Source organism: Taeniopygia guttata, chromosome 1A (genome assembly GCF_048771995.1).
Source record: "Taeniopygia guttata chromosome 1A, bTaeGut7.mat, whole genome shotgun sequence".
In the NCBI taxonomy this organism is placed as follows: domain Eukaryota; kingdom Metazoa; phylum Chordata; class Aves; order Passeriformes; family Estrildidae; genus Taeniopygia; species Taeniopygia guttata.
This window is the reverse complement of record NC_133025.1, coordinates 44,082,654-44,105,061: the sequence shown is the minus strand read 5'-3', so window position 1 is coordinate 44,105,061 and position 22,408 is coordinate 44,082,654. Positions and strand designations below refer to the sequence as shown.

At 41.9% G+C, this 22,408-nt stretch overlaps 1 long non-coding RNA gene across 1 annotated transcript; it reads right to left on the bottom strand.

The window, feature by feature from the left end:
- Window positions 1-2,198: 2,198 nt before the first annotated feature.
- LOC121469104 (uncharacterized) lies at window positions 2,199-18,829 on the bottom strand. The gene is made up of 2 exons (XR_005978928.2): window positions 18,727-18,829; window positions 2,199-6,255 (listed from the first exon to the last, which is right to left on the bottom strand). It is a non-coding gene; the product is annotated as an uncharacterized lncRNA (long non-coding RNA).
- Window positions 18,830-22,408: the final 3,579 nt, after the last annotated feature.

The window sequence follows — 22,408 nt, the reverse complement described above, 5'->3', positions numbered from 1 at the left end:
TGTGAACAACCTTCCCCATGGAGCAGAGTGGAGGAGAAGCTTTCGTGCAGCCTGTTTGTGGTCAAGCAAGGAGCCCAAGCTTGTGTAGTTGGACAGGCTTTTCTCAAACCCTGCAAACCCCAGAGGCTTAGGCTGCCCAAGACAGGAAGGACTATAGGAACCAGGAATTAACTGTGGGGATGGTCAGTTAATTAGGACCAAATGGCCAAGGAAGACAGCACAAAAGACTACAGTATGCTCATAACTCAAAATCCCATGGCTCAGCACACATCATCTGTTACAAATCCAGGAGAGAGAGCATGGCTATAGCTGTTTACACTGGTTATATGCCAACCATCCCCAGATTAACACTGCCCGGACTTTCATACTTCTTGGGGCAGTGCCCAGCTGTATGTGCTGGGTGCAGTGTGGAATCACAGCAATGCCTTTTTTGAGAATTGTCTAAGAGCTCAGTAAGTTGGAGTTTTGGCCAGTGAAGTTTCCACTGCATTATGTCAATGGCAGCTCACAGAGACCAGCTCTATCTGGTTCATTTTTAGTCAGGAGTCCATTCATGTGCTGGTGTTCCCTTGACACAACTGTTTCCTGTAAAGCTGCAAGTTGTCATTTAGTTTGGCATTTCTGCTTCTGTTTTCCTGAGTACTCTGTTAGATCAATTATACAACTGTTGGGTTTTTCCCAAAGTGCACAGAGGATGAGAGCTGGCTTCTCTTTGCCCAGCAGGTGCTTCTAAGGAGGCAGCTGATGTGCTCTGGGCTTCCCTGCCTGGGCCAAGAGCCTGGAGTGATTCTGTGAACAATTTCATCAATGAGTGCATTGACAATTCCTGATACTCCTTGCATGCCCCAGATAACCTGCCACGCTGTCACACTGCTTCCTTTGGGTCCTTTTCTGTTCTTTGAATCCTTTACAGCAGCCACTGCTGCTATCTGCACTTGGCCTCAAGTGAGTGGCCTCAGCAGCATAGCATGGACTCTTAGAGGCATTCACATCCACTTGGTGCCTTCCTTCTCCAGAGCAATGTCTTTTCTGTGGCAATTTGCACTGCAGGCAATTTGCACTGCAGGAAGGCCCAGGTGGTGAAGACAAGGTGTTCTTGTCGTAGCACCCAGAGGTGGTCAGGAGGTGATCCACGCTTCTGCCCAGGAGTGCAGTGAGGAGCACACTTGCACTGATAAGTGCTGACCAGGCCAGCAAAGGGAAGATCGTGCCCCGATTGCACTGTTTACTGCAATGCAGGATAGAGACACTCAACAAGTTTGGTAATAAAAACAACTGGGGAAAGCCTGCTTCTCTGCCAGGAGACATATTGTGGTGTCCGAGCTGGCTCTCTCCAACCACTGCGTGCAAACTGGGATGATTTGGAAAATTAGGGTATGCTCAAGGGATAGACCATGGCCACATCTTGTAAGCACAGCAAAAGGTGTACCCTTAGCAAAGACCATTTTCTGCAGCACTCAAGTCTTTGCTCCAAAACTTTTATTCCTTTTTTTTTTTTTTTTTTTAAGTAGAGGGAAAGGAACCTATGTTTTTCCCAAGCATCATTCTTGGAAATGACCTTCTGAAATTTTCTTGAAACATATCAGCTTGGAGCAGATATTTCCTGCTTCCAGGAAAGCTTTTCTAGAGATCTGCCTTCTGTAAATGTTTATACAAACAATTAAAGACTGCCAAAGTTATAAGTGGCAAAGACAGAGGAGCTTAGGATGGAAAACATTGAAACCTTAATAATAGCATTGCCAACTGCATTTAATAAATAGATGCATTTGATATGGATTTTGTATAATAAATGCTGGCTTTAACATTAAACTTTTGTACTTTTTTTTTTTTTTCTGCACAGCAGGCAAAAATGTAGCAGAGCTTGACACAGTGTTGAGTATTTTCTGGCAAATTATGCATTTAAAAATTAGTCTTAAGGTTGTTTGATCAGTTGCAGGTTGCAATGGACTGATATTGATGTTCCTTTCCTATGACACTTCATGTAAGGCAAGTGACTACTTGTTTTGACAGGCTGTAAAAGATACATAATTATAAGGGGGAAGAGCTAGTTCATTCCTGTGACACTTTATGGATTTACATACTTCTGTGCATTGGACATAAAACACATAAACTCGTCTGTGGTTTTGTGGGGTTTTACTTTAAATGCTCAGGAAGAAGCTCTTATCATGTTTTATCTCAGGGAAAGAAGATCTAGAGGATTAAATGATACAATTAAAGATTTATTTTAAAACAAGCACAAAGTTCAATGCTGAACAGTCTTGTTTAAGCGTGATTCACAATAGTACCATGTTGAGACACCAAGAATTTTAATGGAGCTGTGACTTTACATTAAGTGTTTGATAAGATAATTCTCAGTAGAGGGAAGTGGATGGCAATTCCCATTGTCCCCTGAACTGGTCTGTCTGAGGCGAAGTGCGATTGTGGCAGTGGGTGACACTGCTCCTGTCCCAGCATCTGGACACCAGCTCCTACTGAAAGACCCCAGCAGACACTTTACCCATCCATAAGAGTGTCTGGAAACCTGAATGCCATGGTACTTTGTCACCATTTAATTATTATCTGAATTTAGGCCTGTGAAGGGCCTTTCCCACAGGCTATGTCAACAAAGATCTTTATTATAAAGCTCTACTTTTTTTGTGGTGTTTGGAGGGCAACATTTACCAGACTTAAGAACCTGTGGTTTGTCAGGTACCTTTGAGTCTATATGTATGAAACACTATTCCTCTAATACACTACTCATACAATGTGTTTTCTTTATGGGTCACATAAGAATTTCAGGGAGTTTATTCTGGAAATTTGCATGAAGTTGGATTTTTTTTCCAGGAGTAGTCAACAACAGTAAGCTAAGTATAGATGGAAAATACTGCAGACCAGTGTTTCTGATGGTGAGCAAACATATGAATATATAATTGCTTATACAAATTAAAAATACAACTTTTTTATGTTGCCAAGTTGATTCCAGTCTCAGGTAATGGACTAAAGGTGCAAGTTCAGCACACTGGTTGGAGCTGTAATGTCTTTAGCAAATGAGGGAAGCTGAATACCCTTTGCCTGCATAACCTTTGCCTTCACTGGTTTTGCCTTATTCACATTTGGAAGTGCACATCATCCTCTAGTGTGTTTAAATAGCAGCAGGATGGAAGTAATGACTGTGCTTTCAAGGGCAGAATGCTCCTGAGTTCCATGGGAACTGGATGCTAAATTATACCAAACAGTCATAGAGCACACATGACTCAGACCCGAATTGCACATCTGAAATGTTGCTATAACGAAAAGCATCACTTAATTTTTTTTATTTATAGCACAGGCAAACCTATTTTATATCTTTTTAAAAATGTGTTTTGCTTTCCATATTTTGTGTGGTTAATACTCCTGTATGTGTGTGTATATATATATGTGACACCAAAGAATGCATGCAGACTCTACCATTCATATTAATATGTATTTATGTGCTGGACATTATATGTACATATACTCTATATTATTTACTAACAACCACTTTATTTGAGACATCAGAAAAAATGTGGGATTTCACTGTGTCTGAGAGCACTGATTACATTTACAATGGTGAACAGATTAACCATTTAGTTGCAGGTATCAAGGTTGTCACTCAAACTGGCAGCACCTCAGAATAGCTAAAGCTTATCAAAAATTGTCTGGATTGGAAATGACAGCCATACATGCATGAATGCATCTGTATGGCTGGAAGACTGTTGAAGTGTGAAGTGAAGAAGTTCACTGCAGTTTATTTTTTTATCATAATTACTGTATTTCATGGAGAAACATTGACTTGCCACAGAATAAATACAAGGGGAAACTGAAAGAAACTTCATTCTCTTATCATCTTATTTCCCAAAGGTTACCACATTTGAACAAAGCGTATTTATTTCATTCCTGATGCATTTATGTAGCCATTTACTGTACTCTGTATAAGTGAAGCAGAATAATTTTTTGCGAGACTAATTAAAAGTTGCATGGTAGAAAATGTTTTTGTGATCACACCACCGGAACGAAATTGAGCTGTCTTTACTGACGTGTGCTCCATTTACTGGGTTTTTTTAAACATATTTCCCACACTTCCAGCAGATCATTATTTTTTAAAAGGAAAAACATAGCAAAGCCTTTCCTCATAAGTAAATTAATATCCTTAATGAATATACTTAGAAAAATAAAGTAGCAGTTTATCTCATATTTTTTTGAATATTGTGTGGCTTTATTCTCTTTTCCGGCTCTATAGCATCTTACAAAACTTCCATGTCAAATCAAGAATGACTAAATTACCTCTAAGTCAAGAGGATTGATGTGTAAAGTTTATTTGTTTCCAGCCTGGTGGTGCTGCAGTCTCTTTCAGTCCCAGCATGAAGTACAAACCAGGCAATTTTACCATGTTCTACATGTTGGAGCTCATGTAGAATTGGCCTTTAGTAAGTGGAAAAGATCAGTCATTTAGTTATATGATTTCATCATATACTGTTAACAGAGTTGAGGATTCCACTGAGCAAGTCTGGAGTTTTACCATGACAAGTGGACAAACCCAAGCTTTTATTAAAAAAAAAAAAAAGTTTAAATCCCCCAAGCTGGTTCAAACCAGTGTTAATTCTTCCCAAACACTGCCATAGGTGGGGAGGGGATGTGACCTAGATTTCTGGCTGATGCTTTTGAGGAAAAAATGGTCTGCTGAAGAAAGGAGAGGATCCAATTTTAACTGGCGTATCACTGCAAAGTACCCATTTGGCTTCCTCACAGAATTTGGGAAATCTTCTTCTTCAGGTGTTATGTGCCAGATTAAATTGGAAGCATTAATACTCTCTGTGTACACTCAAATAAAACTGCTGTATCTGAACAAGAGAGTGGATAAAGTGTTGATAGTAGCAGAAGTTCACGTCATGCTCGAATAGGCTAAAACACATGATACCTTCGATGCACTTTATCATTCTAGGCCTGGGGTCAGGGATCAGTCTTACCCCTACTACCGGTCCAGCAAGCGGCCTTTAGCAAGTTGTGAAACTCCCATTTGCAGAGCAGGGGCATTTTGCATTCTTCTGGCCCTTGAGGTTGTGATGGCACCCAGAAGACTTGTGCATGATCGAGTCTCTGCTGCAGGGCAAAAAGTTATAAAAGAGTGCCCTGCAGAGATATCAAACCATGAGTAGGGGAAAGGAAGCATGATTTAAAAGCTGGAGAATGAAGGTAAGAAAGATAACCCTTACTGCTCTACCTGCCATTAAGTGAAAAAGCCATTGCTCAGTTATGTTAGTTTTTGTTGCAAATCTGAGACTGCCTGAAGCAGAAACCCATACACTCTTTTCACTTCCCGGTGGCTGACCACATGAGCAAAGACGAAATGCCTCCCTTTCCAACTGTGTGCAAATGGCTCTGAGATATGGACAGATATGGGATTGTCAACTCCAATTAGTTGAAGGAGTGACCTACTGTACTTCTCTTCTATAGGTATTACAAAAGCCGTTCCGCCCATGAATTAGACATCGGTGAGAGGCTGAATTTAAGCCCACTATTGTATGGGAATGTCCACTCCGCTTTGCCACACTAAAGACATTCAGGCAGGCAGAACACCCTCCGCTGACTCATTAGGGCATACATTAGAGGCAAGCTTGCTGCGCTCGCCATGAACCCACAGTGCTCTCTTGAATGGTAGCCCTTGGTGGACGCTTGCAGGGCAGGCCGGTTCCCACAGCACCCCGCTGATCCCCTGTGAACAGATTCGCAGCTCCCCGCTGGCTGCAGAAATGGATTGCTTGCCCCATCCTCACCCGCCACTGACAGCCCTCATAATAATAACCTGCCCGGGAGGCGAGGCACGGGGACGGGTTTCTGACAACTCATTAGCCTGAGATACGGTTGGTTCCTGCCAGGGACCGTCACCACTGCTGCAGAGGGAGCAGGACGATGCTGGGCAACACCAGTCGGGCCCTTTCGAGGCCATCCTTCCCCAAAAAACATTACTTTCATCCTCAGAAAGGAATGCCTGCAGGAGGTGACACCTTGGAGATCCTCGATGAGGGAGAAACCAGAAAAATTGGAATGCCAGAAATGCTGAGGAGAAAAATGAGGCCAGCAGGGGGTCGTATGATACCACAGTGAAACTACAGCTGCTCCTAGGGATGGGAGGCAGCCCTGGGCTCGGGCGTGCACACATCGGCAGCAGTTCAGCTCTGAGGTCCTGGGTCTGATTTCTCAAGTGCTGTCTCTCTTCCTCTGTTGGCTTCCTCGTGACATCTTGATCAAGGCATCAACCTGGGAAAAGAAATCAAGAAAAGAACTGAGAATACTATTACTTGTTGTTTTTCACTGTCCTCTGCAGTTTGCCTTTTAAAATCCAGGTGCACTGAATTGTCCTGTGACTTTTGTTCCTGTCAGGAACTACACGTGAAATGCTGTCCATTCCCCCATGTCACTGGAATGGTAGACCAGAACCTCTGAGTCTGGCAGAAATGCTCTGGATGTAACTCGTCTGTGTGTGAAAATCAGCAACTGGAAGTTCCTGAGCCTGGTTTGGCAGGAGGGGTGTGGAGGCCTGTCCATGATGAGCTGTTCTTTTCTGGCAGTCACGGAATGCTATTACCTGACCTCCAGCTTGGAGAGTGATGCTTACAAAGAGATCTTCAATCAAAGCCCCCAACAAAAGCAGCACCAAGTAGATTGGTTGCTACAGGCAACAGATGCCCTTGCTTCTAATGAGACAGGAGCAAGGCTTGGGGAATCTTATTTCACCTTTGCTGCATATATCTTTGCATATCTTTCCTATGCAAACTGAAGTCCTGAACTGTGTGTCCCCTAAGTGATGTTTTCAGGTTTAATCAATGACTCAAAAAGAGCAAAACCATTTATTTGAAATGTATTTGACTGGCTGCATACTGGTAGACAATGAAAATTTAATGAGATTTTTTTCAAATTTTAATACAGAAACATTAAATAGTTTAATTAAGAGAAACAATTTTCAGCATTACTGCAGAGAAATGCCACCTATCAAGACTGGAAACAGACACTCTAAAGCAAATGCCAGCAGGACCTAATTGTGATAGCAAAGAAAGAAAAAACAACTCAGACCATACATAAGTAAATAAATAAAAAGAATCATCACAGTGTGCTGTTCCCATAGCTCAGCTGCTTTAGAAATAAGAAAGAAGACTTTCTGAACCACAGCTCTCTAAGTACTCAAGTGTTGTGGTCAGGAAAAGCTCACTGCTATTGCTAAAGTATTGAGAAGTATGCAAAATCACAAAGAAGCAACTTCTGTTTCAGAAGGGAGAAAATGTCCATGGTCTAAAACTGTGTTATTATATTGTTGCTATCTTCTAAGAAGCTTGTCTTGCAGGCAGAACTTTAACTATGGAGACACAGAAATTTTCCAGGCACACTGGCGATGTTCCAGTCCCACTAATAACCCCCCTTTAGTCATGAGAAGCAGTAACACATAGTAAATCATGCTGAGGACCAACAAAAGGTTTCTAACAGCTTTGTTAATGAGCTGGAGGTAAAAGCATGTCATTGACATTAGCAGAAAATGTTAAATTCGGATCTGATGCAGTCAGAAAAATTGTTCCAACACAAATGTGAAGATTAAAATTATCTGGCCAGAATTCACAGTAAATCAGTCAATTTCAGGAACTACAGCTGTTGAAAAGAAGGTCAAATATATTGCTCTAGGTTTCAGATGCAGTCTAATCCATGTGGTCTGTCTAGAGATCCAGAGGAACTTATCTCTTGTGAAAATAGAGGCCCAGCAGATATAAGTGACGGTGACATCATCTGCTGGCAAGTGACAGCTGGTACTGTCCCAGTGGCCTCAAACAGAGTTTTGATGAGAAAAGGTGCAAAGAAAGAGAAATAAACAAAATTAATCAAAATTAAAAGGCTGTCTGACATGGTCTAAGGCTGCAATAAGATACTGCTAAGTAAAAAAGGCACATGTTTGTTCCCAAGTTGTCTTGGGAATTTTGTGAAAAAATCCCTAAATGCCAAATTTCATGGGAGACTAAAACAGAAGATGAATTAAATGGGTATGGGTGTAGATGTGTTCTTTGTCAAAGACAAGGAGAATCGGAGTCTGCTGTTGGGATAAACTACAGAAGTGTCATGTCCTTCCCAAAAGGAAAGTTCTGTTGCTGAGGGAGAAACTCTGACTTTATGAAGGAGTTATGAGTGGTGGTGTAGAGAGTTCAGCTGGGGTTTTGTATACAGCAAAACAGCCCTGGGAGGGAGGCAGCCACATATGGCTCTTCCTCTGGGGGATTCACCAGTGACACCAGTGCCCAGTTTTTTGGACCAGATTCATATTCCTGAATTGCTTTAAGCACGCAGTACATAACAGGGACCAAGGTTTATTATCTATTTTAAGGAACCCTGGCCTACCAAACTAATATTAAAGAAGCTTTCCTCAACTACAAAAAATTTGTTTATGGAAAAAACAAAAACAAACAAACAAACAACAAAAACAAAAACAAAAACCCACCCCCCCCCAAAAAAAAAAAACCAAAAAAACCACCCAAAAATTTACATGACTGTGAAAATACACATTCTATTTTTTTTTTTTCCAAGTTCATTTTCAGCACTGTATTTGAATTGGACTCAGCAAGACTAAGGAAAAAGGAAGATAAATCTGGACTGGGCCAAAAGAGACATAGTCCAAAGGAGCAAAGATTTCAGTGTTGCATCTCAGAGCCACTAACAGAGCTGTGTTGGTCATAGCCCCCAGTGACCCATGTCTTAAAATCTCAAATAAAGTATCTGCACCAAATATTCTCTCAAGTGAGGTCCAGACCACAGGTTTGCAAGTGAGGTGAAGTCTGATGTTTGAAGATAAAAGTGACTGGTAAAATGCAGGAGTCTGGAAGGAGGTGAGTGAGGAGGAATTCAGAGAGGAGTGGAGAAACCTTAGAGGAGACTGATGCTTAAGGGCCACCACCTCTGCAAATAGAAGAAACAGCTGCTTGTTTGATATTCCTTGGGGCAAAGGAAGGAGCTGATGTTACTTTTCCTAGTGAGTGAAGAGCTCCAGTTTCTGTGTGTATGTTCATTTGGAAATATTCAGGACAAGGAAGAAATCGTTTCAGAAGATGAGTTTTTCTACTTTATGATATGGAGCCTATATATAAAGTATTTCATAATGTTTGGAACACCTTCACAGCAAGCCATTTTGATATGTTCCACTGAAACTACTTTTCAATGGGAAAACAAATACATAAAGAAGAATACAGGATGTTTTTCAAAGTCTCCAGAAGATGTTTTTGGCTTTAGTACACTTCCTTCCAAGCCCACTAAATACACTTTCCAAAAGTCAAAGCACCTCTTTTGCTGCAGCAGGCTAAATGAGTCCAGAAAGCAGCCCAGTCCTGAGTTCTCAGTGCCAATTCTGACCCCTCTTATAATATTTTAGATACCTCAGATATTTCTTGATCAAGCTCTCTGAAGGCAAGGACTGTTAAAGCACATCTGTAAACTGAAGCATGGAGAATTCTTTACATGTGTAAAATTCCTTCTCATTATATAGAGAGAAACAGTTTACAGACTGCTCTAAGTACAAGGCAAATAATTCACCAGAACAACACCAGCCTCTTAGCCTTGATGATCTTGTTAGGCTACAAATGTCTGAATGGCTTGCCTGGTTTACTTGAAAGTGACTAAATTAAATGCTGCCTTTTGTTCATTAGCTGAGAGATTTTTTTCCTAAGCACTTTACTCAAATTCTGAAACATCTACACATAAATGAGAAAAAGAAAAGAGGGCAAAATAGCACATAAAGGGGATTTAATTCTCTCTTAAACATAAATGTAAATTAAGGAATTCTAGCTAGCCTGAGAGATCCCTGCTCAGGGATGCTGGATGTTGGATGGGAACAATATAAACATATATTTCTCAGAGCATTCATGTTACCGAGAGCTCCAAAACTGGAGTTCATCCATGGTCATATTCACAAGACATAACAAATTATTGTTTAAGGATTACATTGGGAAATGTTACAAGATTAGATCAGAGTCTGCATTTCAGTGTTCTGGATGAATTTACACACATGAAGACGTTAGTCTGGAAAATTACCGTGCTCCCTAGAGCTTGAATTCCCCTCATGGAGCTATACTTCAGATATATGAAGCATGCTGAGTTGCAAACATCCATCAGCGCATGGGTTTCAGTGCCATCTGACATATTTTCAAACATATCAAGCTCCATGTATTCTTTGTGCACTCCTGCTGAGACTGCAAATCCCCAGATAAATGCCTGCACCACAACACTGAGGGGAAGGCTTTCATATTTTATTTCCTTCAGTGCTCACTGTGTTAGCCCTGTACCCTGGTTGGAGGCAGTGGTTGCCTGGTCCGTGATCTCTGCAGTTCAGCAACAGAAGGAACTCCCTGGATCCAGGGAACAATCTAAGTGCTGTGTTGCGATCATAGGGTGAACCTTACAAGGCTCTTTTCCTGGACAGTTTCTTTGTTTCCACCTGGAAGTTTTGCTCAGATGGCTTTTGCTCCCCATAATGGCCACGGATGTCCCAATGTCCTTCTCAGCAGGGGGGCTGGATCATGATGTGCCTTCACAGGCTGCTCCATAGCACTGTCCGCTCCAGTGCAGTCAGGGCAGATGTGCAGCGCCGTCCCACGGGATGTGTTTCCTGGTGGGACAGCCGGGCCCATGTGTGCTCGTGGGGCTGTAGGCAGACTCCCCTCCCCGCTGCTACTGAGTGCCACTGCTTTCCCGGGCACATGGTCCCACCTGCGAGTGCTGACGCCCATCACAGGACCCCAGGCATACCAAGTTCTTGCATGCTCAGAGACAGATGTTGAAAGGTGTGTTTTTAGTGTTGCTAGCCATTTTTGTCTGAAGCATGCTCTACTGCATGCTTTCTTGCTGTCTCTTATTCCCTCAAACAAGGAAGAAGCCAAGGTCTTGGGAGCCAAGTCTAATCCTGTTTACATGATGCTTTTAACTCCTGTATTACTAGTTCAAAGCATGTGTCCAAATTTAGAAGCAAGACTAATACAACCTCAGGCTTAGCACTCATCAGATCTCACTAATTAAGCATGTTCAGGCCTGGTCAGTACCAGATGGAAAGTTGTCAAAAAATTATATGCCTTATCTAGGAGTGGTGTCAGAGGCTGCAGGTGATGCACTTCTTTCAGTAATCAGCTACTGTCCCAGCCACACTTTGCTTGTCAATCTGGAACATCTGGAGCAAATTCTGATTTTATTACAGGCATAACATTTCACACCCATTTTTTTCCATGAGGAAAGAGAAAACCAGCCTGATTTTGAAGACAAGCACAGAGCTACTTAACATTTAAATCCTGAAATTCCTATTCAGAGAACAGAGAAGCACTTTGATGCTGCACAACACATGTGCTGGCCATCGGCACGGCGCTATCTCCTAGTGCCATCCACTGAGTATATGTAATGAAAATGAGGGTGGTTTGAGCTGGAGTCCTGTGGGTGCTCATTTATCATCAGTAAAACACTGAATTTTTTTTTTTTCCTGGAGATAAGACCTTGATTGAGTATCAAGCTCCAAAGAGAAGAACAAATATCTTCTTTCCTGCGTTCTTTGTCCTGCTTATCCATCTGATTCCCACACTCATGCTGCTGTTACACACTTTTCACATATGAGTGAAACTCACCCTCAGTTTAAATGTCTAGCATGGGATTCCTGAATGACCTTTGTAAGACTTCAGTATCAACCAGATTTATCATTGTATACCTGAGAGCTGAGTTTAGCCCTAAAGAAGACTTTGCAAAAGCTTAGGGATGGTCATTATGACACAAATGATTGTAATAAACCACTTTACATAGAAGACAGAATTTTGCCAGTGGCAAATGCTCTACAACTTGAGAGTTACTAGATATACATGTAACGCTTCACAGCAGACTTTCTGCTACAAACTCTTTAACTCCTTGGCTATATTGCAAAAACAAAGCTTAACCCGTAAGGTGACAGAAGTGCCCACAAAGTTCATCATATTTGCCACAAAACCCATGTGTGATCCAAAGCAAGCTGGGATCAATACTTTGAAGCAATGGTGTCTTTCTGATTTCACATGAATTGTCAAGAAGAGATAGAAGGTGAAGGGGCAATTTACAGATTTAAACCTAAGGCAGATTCCTGCCTACAAAATAGTATGATCTTTTAACACTTTGTTTAGAAACATTGTCACATTTATCATGCATTTTGAAAGTGTAAACTTTCAAATAAATAAATAGCCAGTAAACAGCAAAAACTGCAAAGTGAAAATTAAGGGTTTTTGCAAACAGTGTCTAATTCTGTTTATACAATGCTGTCAGGTTTAGAAATATTACTGCTTCCCTTGCAGCCCATCTCTGTGGGATGCCACCAGAACCGTGGGATTCCCCCAGCTCTGTGGAATTCCCCCAGCACCCTTTTGACCCACAGAAGGTGCACACATGGAAAGGTCCCTGCACCCCAATCCTTGGCCAATCCCCTCACCCTTCAGGTGGACTCCCCTGGCCTCTCAGCCAGCCACACATGCTGTCTCCTTTTGTAGAGCCGTCAGTCAGGATAACGTCCTTGACCAGGCAAATCACAGCCACTTTTCAGCTGGAAACAATGCTCGAGCCACAACACAGCATTGTGCTCAAAGCGGATTACACAAGCAGGGCTGTCTGCCTGGCATGATATTATTATATCAATAGGACTTTTCTTTCTCCCGGAAAACGTAAGCTCTGTTATCTTTTAACAAAGAAACCCAATGCCAACCTGCTGCCAGTCGGCACATTTAGCACAACACTGCTGCTTTTCTTGGAGAGCACTAACAGCTATGGCTTTTTGTGACAAAAGAGTCAGTGGTTCCGGTGGGGAGAGAGGGGAAAACTTCACCAGTGGTCTAGACTCCTCTTTTCAAATCTGGCAGTGAGCAAACCATAAAAGAGAGGTCACAGAATTAAAGCTCTGCCCTGATACAAAATTTTGCTCCAATGCAAAGCCCCTGTGTGTCAGTGGAAAGCCCCCAGCAAGTGGGTGCATGCAGTGGAGACAGCCCATGGATGGAGGGTTTTTGTCCCTCTGGTATCAGTGGAGTCTGCATCTGGAGCTGATGGTGAGGCAGGAGGAGGAAGAGTAATCCAGTGGAGGTAGCAGTGGAAAAATGGCAGTGGAAAAGTGGAAAAGTGTTTTTCACTGCTCCTGAATGATAGGTAGAAACCTCATTGCTGGCCTACAAGGAGTCAGTGACAGCTGAAACATTCCCTCAGTTCAGCTGACTCCTCTCAGTCCTTGGGCTTGTTACATTCAACGATTTCTGGATGCATTTTTGCCCTTAAGCAATTTTGCACCACCATTGCCTTACACTCTCTGTTATCTCTGGCTCCAGCTGGGCTATTTATTTCTCATGGCATAATTCCAGTCAAGTTTCAGAGCACTTGATTCCTATAAAGCAGCATTAAAAGGCTGTCGCTGCTTTGCCCACTGAATGTGGATAAAAACAAACATTATTCCATCTGCCTACATCAATCTGTCATGTTCGCCCATCTGTGGTTTTGCCTGACAGTAAAATTAATTTATCATTAGAATAAATCCCTTTCATAAAAAGGGAAAGGAAAAGTGAGGCCATGTGTTAGGTTGAGTTTAGTTTAATTTGAGATGTCTGCTGGCATAAACCAAAGGAAATTTGTGAGTGACATTCCCAGTCCATGCTGGGAAATATGCCTGTCTTCACGTATACTGAATGTGTCTGCTTGTAAGGAAGGGCTGGAAGACAAGCCAGATATGTACCCAGCAATCACAGGAACGTTGTCCAAGGTATAGTTTGGTCATATTTGCCTCTGGGCATGTCAAAAGGAACCCTACAAAATCAGTGCAGGGCTTTGGCATAAATCTAGCATTAAAAGGCGACCCAGTAGAAGACACTGATTTACTGGTGCCTGTCAGCGTCTGCAAATACATATGTTTGTGGCATAGAACCTGTGCTTTTTGGCATAGATTTTTCCCATCCTTCTCTATTATTCATCTATGGGTTGTATTTCCAGAGAATAATCTTCTTTCCAGTTTGAAATTATCTAATCCTAAATTGTTCTGTCCTTGCTGGCCTGGCAGTCATTCCATCTCCTTCATCAGCTTCAGTCTTCACTGCTCTGCTTCTTGTACAAGATGAGACATTTCCTAATTTCAGTCTCCTTCACAGAAGTATCTACTCTACCTGGGCCAGCATTTGTAGAGCTGCTTGTGCACCTTGCCTTGCAGATAGGAAGGGGCTTGGAGCCCTCACACAAGCCAGAAGTCCTGGTTGCCTTGAGATGGAGCGTGTGTGCCACTGCTTGCAAAACAAGCAAACCCACTCCAGTGGGTCCCCATTCCGCTGCAGTGCCTGTAGCATCCCTAGGCATGCACCACCTTCCACACAGGAAAAGGTGACCCAGAATTGAGTTAGAGATGCTGGATGTACACTGAAATAAATTGCTGAGCCTCTGAACATGAATGAGCCAGTCAGCTGTAGTTCATTACCACCTTAGTCATTACTTTGCAAATATTTGGACTTCTGCCAGAATTCATCAACATATTTCTGGATTCCAGGAGTGTCAGGAATTCATACCAGCTGTTCATTAGTCACTGCTAACCACTCAACTTACTCATGCTAGGGAATGTCAGTGTTTGCTTAGAAAATTAGAAACCATACTGGTTCATCCACAAGGCATCCCACTCATAAAGGTTCATTAGTGTAGCATGTTAGTCAACTTTTTCTATGACACTCATAGGTGGAAAATTTTTTGCCCAGAAAGCCAGCTAATGTTTAAAAAAAATACCCCAAATGCTTCAGACTCATTTCCCAAAGCTTCATACTCCCTGCTGCATGACTGCCCTGAGTGGCTCTGACCAGGGGATCTACAGGGGGCTGGTGCAAGGCTTCTGCCTGTCACTTAATTGCTGCTCAAAGCTTTTTTGAGTGTTTGCTTGCCATTTCAGGGGTACTTCAGGCCTAAAGTCCACATTGCAAAAGGCCCTGGAGCAGAGCCCAGAATCATCTCCTGTCTCATTGCACTGCTGCATCCAGCTCTGTTTCATGAGGTGACCTGACAGCCTAACTCAGGTTCACTTGTCCCTCCTGAAGGTGAAGATCATGAGGTGGCTCTGAGCAGGATCCAGCTGCTTCTCCAACAGGACAGATTCCCCAGGGAACTGGTCACAGCACAAGTCTGACAGAGTTCAAGAAGCATTTGGATAATTCTCTCAGGCATGTGGCTCTTGGGGATGGTACTGCTTAGGGGCTGGAGTAGGTGGTCCTCGTGGATCCCTTCCAGCTGAGCATATTCTGTGATGCTGTGGCTCCCATTGTCTGAGAGCAGCCTCAAAGTTTACCATCACCCAGTGATGGGCCCAGTGCGCTTTGAAGGAAAAGGGAGAAGAGCTGAAGCAACATGATCAAAACGGGGTCCTAGTTCACCACAGAAATACATCTAAGTCCCCAGCATGGGACCCTACATGCAAGCTTTTCACAGACACATTTCTCAAAGACTTGCACACTCCTGCAAGGCTTGTTTTGGAACTGAAGAGGTTGAAGCAGCTACTTCTTTCATGATTTGGTCTGAAACAAGTAAATGTCTATCTCTCAGTGACTCTGCTCTGTGCAGCTTAGCCAAAGCTGCTGCCTGCCTTGAGTGACTGAAGGGTGGAAATGTCAGCTCTCAGGGCCACAGCCTCTCCCATCAGCTGGTCCTAGATGGGTTCCCTCATCAAAGACAGCCCTTTGCTGGCTTTGTTTAGTTGCCAGCATCTTCTTTCATCAGGATAAAAGTGCACAGCCCTGGCTTACCAATGAGCACTGCCCAGGGGAATAAGCCTTTGAAAATGGGCATGTGGCCCAACTCAGCTTCCCTACCTTTGCTCTGGACATCTTGGTGCCAAAGGAAGAGCATCTTCTGCCCTGGGCCTCCTAAGGATATGCAAGGAGAATGACATCCAGGAGATCTCTTTATGGTAGGAGTATCTGCTCCAACAGGCAGTATTACCTGGTTATGGTATTTGGAGCTGGATGATTGTAAGTGTTGCTCATTTACAAGAGATGGGTTTGGCTCTAAATCAAATCTTCCCAGCATGTAGAAGTCTTTCTCATAAGCTCACTTACGTCCATCTTTGCTAAAAGATCTCAAGTGGAAAATTACTGAGGAGAAATTAAATGGTAAATGCGGAGTCCAGTGTACCAAATATTTGTGCAGATGAAAAGAAATTGCCTCTATTACAGGGAGATAAAAAGGTACAAACAGAGAATTTAACTAAATGGTTGATTTTCTCCAGTTAGTCCAAAGGAAAGCTCTAATTTCCCTAGAAAGGACAAAAGAAAGAAAAAAGCACAGCCCAAGGGAAGGGAGGAAAAAAAGACATTAAAAAGCATAAGACAGTATTTCCCATTATGAAAGGGGCTTTTTGGAGACATAATGCTCAGACCTACATTATTACAAGATTTTTTGTGATTTATGACAAATCTTATAGCTGACAGAAAATACTTGACATAATTCAGTTAATATTACAAAAGGTCTTTGGAACAAGCTAGCACAAGCTTTAAACTTTCAACTTTGGATAAATTAAAATTCTTACACGAAGAGCCCATAAAGACAGCACGTGTCCCAGCAACACTGTGGATGTTATGTTTATGTGGACATACAGAAAACAGTTGCTGGGTTTGGGAGATTGTCCTTTAGTCTACTGTTCAGAATAATCTTGAAAATTAACTAAGGGATAGAAACCCAAAATTTGTGTGCATTCTTACTTTCAAAAATATGAGCAATTGTGGCTGCTCACTGAACACTAAACTCTGTCATCAGACAGTTCAGTGTCAATCCCACTGGACATTGCTTTTCTCAAAATACAGAGTTTCTGTGTGTAGAAGGCCACAAACTAACACACACAATTACTCACCAAAAAAAAACCAAAAAAAAAACAAAAAAAAAAAAAAGCATTGTCCCAAGATAGAATTTATAGATCATTGTCCCTTTGCAACTGTGATCTGAGTCACTGCTGGCTTTTCTCCAAGCTCTGTTTTGAACCTGTGCTTTTGGGTTGGTCTCTGTCTTCTTTGTCAGGCTGAGATAGTTTGATAATTTTCATTATGTCTCTACTCCTGTTCAATAAATGTATAAAAAAATGTGTTCCACATCCCCTTGCCTTTCAAGAATAGTGAATTCTGCTCAGATTTAGTGATATGTTGCTACAGCAATGACGAACATACTGTATGTTAAATAAAGCAGGAGACCAAAACGAGTATTACTTTCTATGGAACATTTTAGAACAGAAGTTTTAGTGGAATGACTTTTTAGTGGAATGACTTTCAAAAAGTGGTTTCATAATAGTATAAAAATTATTTTATTTAAGCCCCGATATAAAAAACCCAAGCCACTTACATTTTTGCTTTTTTCTTTTCTCTGGCCTTTCTACACTAGAAAGAAGTAAAGACCACAGGGTAAGGGAGAAACTTCTGTTTAGATCAGCAAACATGAATGCAATATTGCTTTATGTATTGGAGGATAGGTAGAGAAAGAAAAATGACCCCTTTAATTAATTTTAAACCCTATGAAATGAACTTGTTCTATATCCATTCAGTCTGGAAAGAGAATTCACTTAGAAATCAGAAATTATTTTCTTAGTTAAGTAAGAGACATTTCAAACACATCAACAGGTTTCTATGGAACGAAATATCCTTTTTTAACTGACCTCACTAGACGCTCGTGCTTACATGGCAGACCTCTGCAAGATACATGTATTGAACTGATGGCTTCATGCTTTTTTCCATTCCCCCTTTCATCTCCTACTTCTGTCCTTTGTTCTTCAGTGATTTTCTGAATGGCAGTTTGTTTTTCTTGGCTGACTCTCAAAAACGTCAGTCGACGTTGGATCAATGGATCACATCTTCTTTGATTTCAAACCAATTTTAAAACCATTAAAAATCTGAGCTGTTTGTCCTGTAGTGTTCTCACTCCTGCCTGGCCTCCAGAAGCTCAGATGTCTTATTTAAGCAAGGGCAGTAAGGTGCCAAAATACCTCCCAGCTTGTGGTCTGAGCTTTGTCCTGGCTGTCCTCTCTGTTGCAGGGCACAGTGCTGCAGTGCCCTGGTTACACAAGGCTGCTACAGCCCACGGCCTGACCCTGGCATAAAAAAGGGACCTGGGGCAACCCCATGGCCCTGCCAGAATTATTAGAAACCCTCTCCCCAAAGCAGTATTTTTCTGTGGTGCATTGTGGGTGGATGGGATTCAGACTGCAGATTTCAGATTTCAGTCTGTAACCTCCTGCAGACATTTCTGAGCCAGGGATCTAGAGGAGGAATTAGGATGTCACAGGTCTACAGAAGCAGTAGAAGTTCATTCCCACCACCCATATCTGCAGTGGTCTCCTCAGGACATAAGGAAAATTTTGTTACCTTCTTGAATCCCCTTGCACTTAGAAAATCCTCCCTATGACAATGATGAAGTGAAGCCCTGGTCTTCAGTCTGGCTGTCAGTGTGTTTCCTTGCTGAACTTCTGGGAGCTTATGTCCATGGCCCTGCCCAAGTCTCAGTCACTCCAGCTGTTAGAAATGTCTAAATTTATCCTGTACGAAATGTGAGTAACTGGCTTTGTATCAGCTCCTATGTCTCCAGATGTTTCAGTATCTCATCTGTCAGGAATGTATTTCAAATTTTGTCCAATGCCAAAATCACAAAGCTATAAAAATATTTCCATCCTTAATAACTCCTGAATATTTCTGATATTTCCTCTTAAGCATTGCTTACCTCTCTTCATCCTTTTCCAGTGATTTCTTCTTTCAAAACAAGGAGAACATTATCTCAGTCATAATTCAATCATTCAATGTCCCATCTCTGAGAACGGCCAAGATCTGGTGAAGAGCCAAATAAGGTCAGAATGTAAAACTATGAAATCAAATTATTTGACCATAATTAGAGATATTCCCCAGAGCTTAGTGTCTGCTATGTGTCTTTAATACGTTTTTGGTCCTGTCTATTGCTACAGTCTCTTCATTCATATGCAGCTATGTATGTGTTTATTTGCTTCTCTTAAAAATTTTAGCTCTGCAGGGCAGCACATTCTGTTTTATGGCCTGTAAAGATACAGAAACTGGACATGGGAAAAGAAATCTCTCATATGTCTCACTCTTACAGTGCTGTGATATCCTTGTATTATCCATTATTATGTTTTTAATGGAGTTGGAAATCCCCTAAACTTCTTTAATTTGTTCTTTCATTCTGTATTTCATTTCATTTTTCCTGTTATGATTTTCTTTTCTGTGCACACCTGCGCACTATACTGCCTTGAACAACCATACTGTGACTCATTTACTATCAGTATTTCTCTCCAGTCCTTGTTCAGCCAGATCAGGCTTCACTGTCTGTGCTTCTAGCAGAGGTCTGTCCTCCCTCTTTGTTTCCTCCTGTTCTTGTATGAATCCCATCAGCATGTCAGCATCTTTCCAACAGTAGGGTTCCCAAGTTGGTGAACAGACCTCTAGGCCCTTTCTAAGGAGTTTTTCTGTTACAAAAGAGGTCATAGGGCAAAAGGAACATTAATTCATTGCCTGGGTTATTGGAGGACAGTCAGCCTAATCCCCTTTGTGTCATAAAACTCAAGCTAAAGGACTAGGGTTGACTATGGTTTAGTGGTACCTAAATAAGTAGGAATGCAATTTCCACTGGGACTGGAGCCACAAGCAGACAGAAGTTTTGCAAATCAAAGTATCCTGTCATCTTCCTTTCAGGTATCCTGCCACCTTCTTGTCCATATATTCCTGAGTGAGCTGTCTGTGCACACTGTAAGGAGATGGAGAAAGCTGGGTGCCCAGGAATGGGACTAGAGAGATCAGGACATTGGAGATCCAGGACATGACTAGGTAATTCATCACGTGGGAGGGAGCTCTATGTCAAGTCAGCATATACTATACCTGTCCACAGGGTTTTCTTTGGACTGTAATGTTCCTATCATTCATATGGCTTATAGGACCCTAATGTCCTGACCTGAAGGACAGGTCGCTCGTGTGATCCTGTACATACCCCTGGGTGCAGCTGATGGTCACCTGGAGCAGAGCTCCTGTTTAGTGGTCATTGAAGGAAATCTCATTCTCATGTGCCAGAACCACTGTGTGAATCCAACCAGTAAGCAAGATTGGAGATAAGTGGAGATTATCAGGGAATTTGTTTACAAACTGCACAACTGCTCCTACAAAGCCAAGGCTACTCCCATGTTTGTCTGTCAGAGACTTAATGATATGTGGAAGCATGCCACTGCACTGCTGGACTTTGTTGTTTTCAGATGCTAACACAATAGTCACTTTGTCACTGCAGTCACTGTGCTTGCCCTGTGAAGCTTTTTTTCAAAGCTCTCAATGGACACTTTCTAAGAAGTCTAGACTTATTTTATAAAGACAGGAAACACAAAGAGTGACTGTCTCATATTTTTTCATTCTGCAGATAACTTGGCATTTGGACTCCTGCTTTATAGCACAAAAGGGCACTATAATGACCCAGAAGAGTGGAGTCTGTCATGCTTAAGCATTTCCTTTACTGTCTAGTATTCTTTGGGGATAATTTCTTACGCACAGTCTTATCCTAATTTTGTCAAAAAAGATATCAGCAGAAGGGGAATGAGAGAAGTGGATGGGTATGAATGACAGATCAGGGAAGAGAAGACAGATATCAGGTGTAGGCTGCAAGGGTAGAATTGGTTTTTTTTAACAGGAGGCAATTAAAGGTCATGATGGCAGGAAATAAAGGATGGATCTAGGCTGTAACTTGGAAAAGCAGAGCAAGTTTGAGACTTAAGAAGAACTTAAGAGTAAGGAAGAAAACAACAAGAAGATCAAGAAAGAAACAATAGACATGAAATCTCATTTAATTTTATTTTCCAGCCCAAATAGACCAATTTTTCTCCTTAAAGTACACAGTATGTGTTTCAGCTGATATGTTCATGACAAGGAGGAAAAAACATCCCTGTCAAAGCTTTTATTGACTGAGAGGTGCAGTTTGGAGTAGCAGAAAATATTTTTGGGTTAAGGACATAGGTTTAGCTATAACAAGAAAGAATTATCTGGAAATGCTAGGATAAACCTATTATAATGTTCACAGCAATTTTTAGGATTCATTTGTGTTAGCAACAAAAGTTTAAATTCAAGCAGCAATGGTATCAACACTGCTGCTGGTGTCATCCCAGTTGAAATACCAGAGCATCCAGGATGCGTCAGTTCAAGCATTTTTACTACCTGCAGACATTTAGACCCCTGTCTCCTGCCACACTGCTTTGGGCTGTGGTGGGTGTTTTGGGATGTGCTGCTTTTCATTGCTTCTGTTGACGCTGTACCTCTTTGCATACACATTCACTTGGGACTTGGATATGTATCACTGTAAGGGTGAACCATTCCTCCTAATGTGGTGCCCAAAGCAGCAGGTGATAAAGTCATCCTCTCTTGAACAATCTCAGTGCAGCAGCAGCCTGTGAAACTTGCTAAAGAAACCTAAATGAGCAAGAAAAAACACTGAGAATAATTCAGCCCACAATAGCTCTTTGGTTAGGATGTTTTCCCAAGAAGGAGGTTTAATTTTGCCCAGGACTCAAACCAATATTTTGCTGTTCACTGGTGAGGCCTTCTTTCACTGCTTTAGCTCCTTTGGGGGCTTGGCATTTCTCATGCTGAACATGGCAAATAGGAAAAATTTCAGGCATCATAGTCAATAACAACATCTAAGAAAAGTTGTTTAAAAAATCAGTGATGTTCAGAGTTTAATTTCAGGAATAAGAATGGTATAACTAGTGTGTATTTACTGAAAGGTCATCCGGAAAAAGGACAATCACATTTCTGATCAGATGATGAACTGAAAAAATAGCTACTAATTCAGTCCTCGGTAGTGGTTTAGCTTTTCATTAAAACAAAAGGTCTTCCATGGCCTAGAAGTGCTACAGAAGTACCCAAGCTCTCAGTGGTTTCAGGGGCCCACCACTGAGACAGCTTGGAAATCCAGGAGGATTGACATCTAATGTATGCCAGGGAACTTCAGCAGTCTCAGTCTCTAATGAACAAGCTGAGTCTTCCCAATGTAAACATCAGAAGCAATCAAACCTTAAGGATCAGTTGTGCCAGCTGACCCCAAGCAGAGATCCCATCTAAGGCTTAACAGCACACCTGGGCAGGGATCCAGGTCAGGAGCAACAGCGAAAAGAGAGTAAATCCCCTCCTTCTTTGCATATCCTAGTCTAAGCATGCAAACTCTTCCAAAAACACTGTAAAAGAGTTCCAACTCCCCACTGAATTAGCATACCCTTATAAGCTAGATGGTCACAGCTGTTGATAGAATGGTCTTATTCATACAAACTAAGAATCTGGCTGCTATCTGTCCCTGTTTGTGACCTTTTTCCTCCCCTTCCAAGCGCAGTCACAGCACTGACTCATGGCACTTGAAGGCTTTCCCT